Source organism: Monodelphis domestica, chromosome 1, assembly GCF_027887165.1.
Source record: "Monodelphis domestica isolate mMonDom1 chromosome 1, mMonDom1.pri, whole genome shotgun sequence".
Lineage (NCBI taxonomy): Eukaryota > Metazoa > Chordata > Mammalia > Didelphimorphia > Didelphidae > Monodelphis > Monodelphis domestica.
Genome location: NC_077227.1, coordinates 226,584,217 through 226,590,691, shown reverse-complemented (window position 1 = coordinate 226,590,691; position 6,475 = coordinate 226,584,217). Strand labels below are relative to the sequence as shown.

General features: G+C 36.4%; 1 pseudogene; it reads left to right on the top strand.

Moving 5' to 3' along the window:
• The first annotated feature begins 388 nt into the window (after nt 1–388).
• Nucleotides 389–5,202, top strand: LOC100619562 (60S ribosomal protein L17-like; annotated as a pseudogene).
• Nucleotides 5,203–6,475: the final 1,273 nt, after the last annotated feature.

Here is a 6,475-nt window from a genome sequence, read left to right as displayed (position 1 = left end):
CAAAGAGTTGCAGGGAGGTGAATTTCTCTCCTGAATCTCAGGTGAGATAAATAAAAGTATCAGTGCACTCAAAAAATATCCTTTGAAATAGGAAATGCTCTCCCATAGAATACGCCATACTTGTAACTTTCTGTTTGGAAAAGTCTCTTCCTTCTCCATGTTTCACCCCCCTAAGGTCCCCTGCCACATAGAGGCTAATTGTTGCCTAAGGAAAGAACAGTTTTTACCAGTTGATTTGTGATTCCTGAAGGCACAGGGGCAGCTACCAGCAGCCTGGGTCCTGGGGCAGGCCTGGGGTGATCTGGGTCAAGAAGGCAATCAGGAGTAGAATTGAAGGGCCCTGAGGCTGAGCCTGGGACAGGGGCTGGGCCTGGACCAGGTGAGCAAGATGGCTGGAGATTGGAGCAGGAGCCAGGTCGGGCCGGGACCAGGTGAGCAATCTTGGTCAAGAAGGTCAGGAGGAGCAAGCTGAATCAGAAGCAGCTTTGCAAGGGGGGCCGAAAAGTTTTGGCAGGAGAAACGTGGCTTTAAAAAAAAATTATCTAGGCTATCTTTTTTAAAAAATTGAGAAGTTCTCATCGACCAGTGGTTGCCATTAACTGTAAAAATTAAATTAGTATCTAGTAATAAAAATATTATTTTTATGAGGTTTATTAAGGATTATTAGAAATCAAGGAATAAAGAAGATACAAAATAATAATCACGTGCCCATGGCTGATTAGCCAATTCAGAATCCCCAAGCTTAGCTTACTTACTACATCATTGCAATGGAATGGAAGAGAGAGAGTTACTGCCAGTTAAATACCAATTATGATCTTGCCAACCTGGGGACTCAGGTGAGATTATAGGGAATTCTGGGAAACATCAAGGACTTCTGGGGATTGAAGTCTGGGGTTCAAAATCTCCATTTTTACAGTAACTATGGAACCCTGGGTAACTCATTTCACCTTGTTTGCCTCCATTTCCTTATCTTTAAAATGAACTGGAGAAGGAAGTAGAAAATCACTCTAGTATCTTTGCCAAGAAAACTCGAAATGGAGACACAAAGAGTCAGACACAATTGATTAACGACAACAATCTTTTTATAAGATTGTCTTGTTTGTGTTTTTATTTTTTATATTTATATTTTTACATACTCCTCTAATGCTGCTTTTAAAATTAGAATTAATTTAAGATTATTAAATAGTAGTCAGTATTCTAAAAATTGTAGTTGACCTTTCCACTGTGGAGCAGGAACAGTACCAATTTCAAGCAGTTTAAACTAGTTGCCCTTTAAAGTCAAGAATTTCTTAACTTTTATTGTCTTGACTACTTTTGGCAGTTTGGTGAGCCAATGGATCCCTTCTCAGAATGTTTTAAATATATAATATTTAATAAAATTATATATTTATATTATATATAATATAATAATAAATAATAATAATTAAATAGATAATATAAATACAAAGGAAACTAATTGTATTGAAATAAAAGTGTAATATTTTCTTTTGGCCATCCAAGATAAGATTGAAAACTCCCAATAGAAAACCCTATTTTAAAGGTACAAGGGAGGTCATCCATGGGGTTCATTTGGTCCAGGTAGACTAGGGCTTGAATTATTACTTTGGCTTCTTTGTCCTTTGAAGCATAAAAGGCCCAGCCATTGGGGAATTAGTACTCCAGAGGTTTTAGTGGAATTTCCATTGCACTATGGGGACATTTTCCTGATGGAGTGTGGCCAATTGCTTTGGTGGATGCAGATGAGGTGAGGGGATATAATTTTATTTGAAATTAACCAGAAATTATTTCTTTTTTTATTATTGTTACAAATTATCATCAAATCTTATGTTCCACAAGAGCCTCATTGCATTCTAATCGTGAGCCTGAATCACTGAACTATCCCAGGATAAAGAGGGCCCAAATAACTCACAACAGTCTTCTGAGCTAAGCAATATAGGCTCTATTATCCCCATTTTATAGATTAGAAAAATGGGATTCAGAGAGATTAAGTGATTTACATTTGATCATATAGCCAATGTAGGGATGAACTGAAATACTTGAAAGGGTGAAAAAAATTCAAGTAATACTCCTGTAATAAGTAACAACCCACTTTTTAATTTAAAACACAGTAAATTATTATCCTATCCTTTAACTTAAAAATAATAAGCTCTAGCAGAAGTTTCGATCTCTTAGAGAAAAAAATGAAGAGTATCTATTATATAGGAAAAAAAATTTTAAATACTCTTGGTTTTGTTGCTATATCATTCTTGAATAATATTACAAAAATGCATTTTACATAGCTAAAAATGTTAACTATGAAAAATTAATTTTGTGTCTGGAATCTTGGTTCTTAAATGTAAACTCCCTATTCTCTTCCCAGATAAATCTACAAAATCAATTCATTTCAGCAAACTTTTTTTTTCATTTTTGTAAGTGAATAATCTTTTTTTTATTTATTTTTTATTTTTTTTAATTTAGTCAATTTCAAACATTATTCCTTGGTTACAAAAATCACATTCTATTCCTCCCTCCCCTCCCCCCTGTAAATCTGAAAACTGCTCAGACTCTACTTCAGAAGATTTGATTAAGCTATTCCCCATTTTAAACAATGGAGGTACTTGATCAGGAATGTATTGGGAACTTTAAAATTACTCCACCCTACTCAGAAAGTGCCTTAGGAGAAGATAAAGTTGCAAACTCCTGATTGAACAATGAAAAGTCCCCAATTCATACTTATAGTGCAGCAAAAACCCTAAGCTAGGTGGTCTATTTTTAGATCAAATACAAAAGGGTGCTAAGTACTTATGAAGGTTAAATTAATCACTAAAAGGTCAAGCAACTTACAAAAGGCAAGCTTAACAAAAGAGTTGTGAAGTACTCAGAAGATATAATCTACCCAGAGAAGGTGAGAACTAAAGAGTGGTGAGAACTAAGAATGGGCAGTCCTGGGGAAAAGCGTCTACTGTGATTGGTAGATGTGAAAATTTAGGGGAGGTGACATAAGAGAAAATTTCTTCAAAAGGAGAATTCAATTCAGTTTGGAAGCTGAATTGGAGGAGGCGAGGAGTTCAGAGGAGGGTTTCTGAACTCAGTTCAGGAGTTGAGGATTTCAGTGAAGGACTACAGCTTGCTTGGGACAATCTTGTGGTGAGTGATAAAGACTGACTAGTCTCCCTTAAGGCTCAGGCCTAAGCCATTTGGCCTAGGGCCTTTCTACTATTTTCTTTTCCTCTCTCTCTCTCTTCCTTTAATTCCTTCACTTGTATTAATTAAAATCTCCATAAAACCCAGCTGACTTGGGTATTTTCATTTTGGGGAATTTTCCCATGGCAACCACTTATTCTTGATTTAAATCAAGACACTTAAAAAGTATCTTTACAGTTTGACCGAAACCTTTACAGTTTTGGCAATTCACAGTCTTGGAAACCCACATTTTCATGGTTATACCCCACCCTTCCCATAACCAATGTGCAATTTCACTGGTCCTTAATCAGAACCTATTTCCATGCTGTTGATGTTTGCATTAGGATGTTCATTTAGGGTCTATATCCCCAATCATATCCCCTCAACCCATGTAATCAAGCAGTTGTTTTTAATCCCACAGTTTTTCCTCTGAATGTGGATAATGTTCTTTCTCAAAGATCCCTCAGAGTTGTTCATGATCATTGCATTGCCACTAATGGAGAAGTCTATTACATTCGATTGTACCTCAGTATATCAGTCTCTGTGTACAATGTTCTCCTGGTTTTGCTCCTTTTGCTCTGCATCACTTCCTGGAAGTCATTCCAGTTCACATGGAATTCTTCCAGTTCATTATTCCTTTGAGCACAATAATATTCCATCACCAACATATACCACAATTTGTTCAGTCATTCCCCAATTGAAGGGCATCCCTTCATTTTCCAATTTTTTGCCACCACAAAGAGCACAGTTATGAATATTCTTGTACAAGTCTTTTTCCTTATTATCTCTTTGGGGGTACAAACCCAGCAGTGCTTTGGCTGGATCAAAGAGCAGACAGTCTTTTAGTGCCCTTTGGGCATAGTTCCAAACTGCCCTCCAGAATGGTTGGATCAATTCACAACTCCACCAGTAATGCATTAATGTTCTGACTTTGCCACATCCCCTCCAGCATTCATTACTTTCTATTTCAGCAAATAGTTTTAAGCTTCTACTATGTTCAAGGTTCCTTGCATCCATCCTAGACCCTGGTGATCCAAAGATGAAAAATAAATGCTGTCCCTACTCTCAAGAAATGTATAGTCTTAAAGGAAAAACAGGAATTCTACATAAAATATGACAAAAGGTGAACTACAATGATGGCAAAGGAATGATTAACAAGGTATTCTAAGAAAATGTGAGCTCCTCCCTTGAGTAGCCCTATGTATTCATTTAAAATGGTGAGGTACTCTTTGATCTAGTTATTTAGTCATGTTCAGTCACGTCTAATTCTTCATGACTCCTGGGGTTTTCTTGGCAAAGAAACTGAAGTAGTTTGTCATTTCCTTCACCAGCTCGTTTTACAGATGAGGAAATTGAGGCAAACATATATTAAGTGACTTGCCCAGGATTAAACAGCTGGTATGTGTCTGAGACTATATTTGAATTCAGGTCTTCCTGACCCCATGATGGGCACTCCGTCTATTGTGTCATCTAGTTTCCCCTCTTGATCCAGAGAATCCCACATCATGTAACTCAAGAGATTTAAATCTCCATATGCACTTTAAGAACACCCATCAAATAGCTCAAGCTATCAAGGACATGCTTATACAAAAAACTACCAAGTCTTGAAAAGATGTCACATTGAAGAAGCGATGTGTTCCCTTTTGCTGATATAATGGTATACTTGACAGGTGTACCCAAGCAAGCAATGAAGTTAGAAATAGTCTTTGACTCAAAAAAAGGACTGAGTTCTCACTGCATATGCTTAAAAATGAAGAGAGTAATGTGGAACCTAGGAGATAGGATGTAGAGTCTCTTGTCACTAAGCATATCCAGGTTAACAAGAATCCCAAAATGCAAAGGTATACTTTCCAGGCTTATGTTTGAATCAACCTACATTTGAGTTCTCATTGCCATATTGAGACAATACTTAATGAAAAGGAACAAATTCTTCCTATTCCAGAGGAAGAGTTTGCTTTAAAAAAAAAAAGACATCCCCCAAAGACTGAAGAAATCAAAATTTATGGTATGAGCGTAAATGTGGCATTAGGGTACAAATAAAAATAAAATTAAAGCATTTATTACAATATATTTTTAATTTTTTTTTAGTTTGAGAAGAGAGATCACTTTTTTCTGTTATTTCTTTAATTGCTATTGATGTGCTTTGTTTTTTATCTCACTCTAATTTCCAAATATATCCTCTTCCTTTCTCCTTCTCCTCTTTAACAAGTCATCCTTTGTTACGAAGAATTTTTTAAAAAGGAGGAAAAAAGGAGTTCAATAAAACCAACCCACCCACCAAACCACACTGACAGTGAATGCAATATTCCATACCCATAGATCCTCGCCTCCACAAAACCTGGAAAGTTGACATTTTCTCTTCTCTCAAACCATAATTACAGAGTGTTTAGTGTTTTGTTGTTGTTGTTGTCTTTTCTATTTACATTATTGTCATCCATGTTTATCTAGTTTTCCTGTTTCTTACTTCCCTTAGTAGCAGTGGTATAGATCACTTTCAACAGAGATGAATTCCAGTAGTCCAAGATGTGGAAGGAACTAGTCCCAGCAATGTGGGATAACCTACAGTAAAGCATGAAGGTATTCTTCCTTTCTATCATCTAGGCCCCTGTACAATCCCAAAGATTGGCTGGAATTTCCAACAAATAAACCTTGTAGACAGTCGTTCTGGTGTTTTAAATACTTGAGTTCTCAATTACCGATTCTCTTGACACTTGGACTGGTTCATAAAAGAATTGTGGAATCTCTCAGGAAGTCTAAAATTGAGCTACAACTAAAGCTTTAGCTATAATTCTGCTTGAAGGTTGAAGAATCTTTGATATGATTGTTTTCAATATTCAAGATTTTTCTAAGATCTAATGATTTTTCCCATTTTATCTTTGAAGCTATCACAGTAAAATGAATAATCATAGTTCACTCTTTTGCTTTTCAGTTGTGTCCAACATTTTGTGATCTCATTTGAGATTTTCTTGACAAAAAGTGGTTTGCCATCTCCTTGTCCAGCCCATCTTATGTATAAGGAAACTGAGGCAGACAAGGTTAAGTGACTTGCCCAAGATCTCACAAGTAATATCTGAGGCCAGATTTGAACTCAGGCCTTTCCAACTCTAGGCCCAGTGCTCTCCCCATTGCACCACCTAGCTTATACTTTTTAATCTCCAATGGACTTTGCTTTCAACCACCATGTGAAATCAATAGTGCATGTAATGTTATTCCCTATTTATCAATGAGGGAACTGAGATTCAGAGAAAATGACTCACCAAAAGTCAAGTATTATTAGCCCCAAATAGCCGTTTGATAAACTGAGGCACATAGA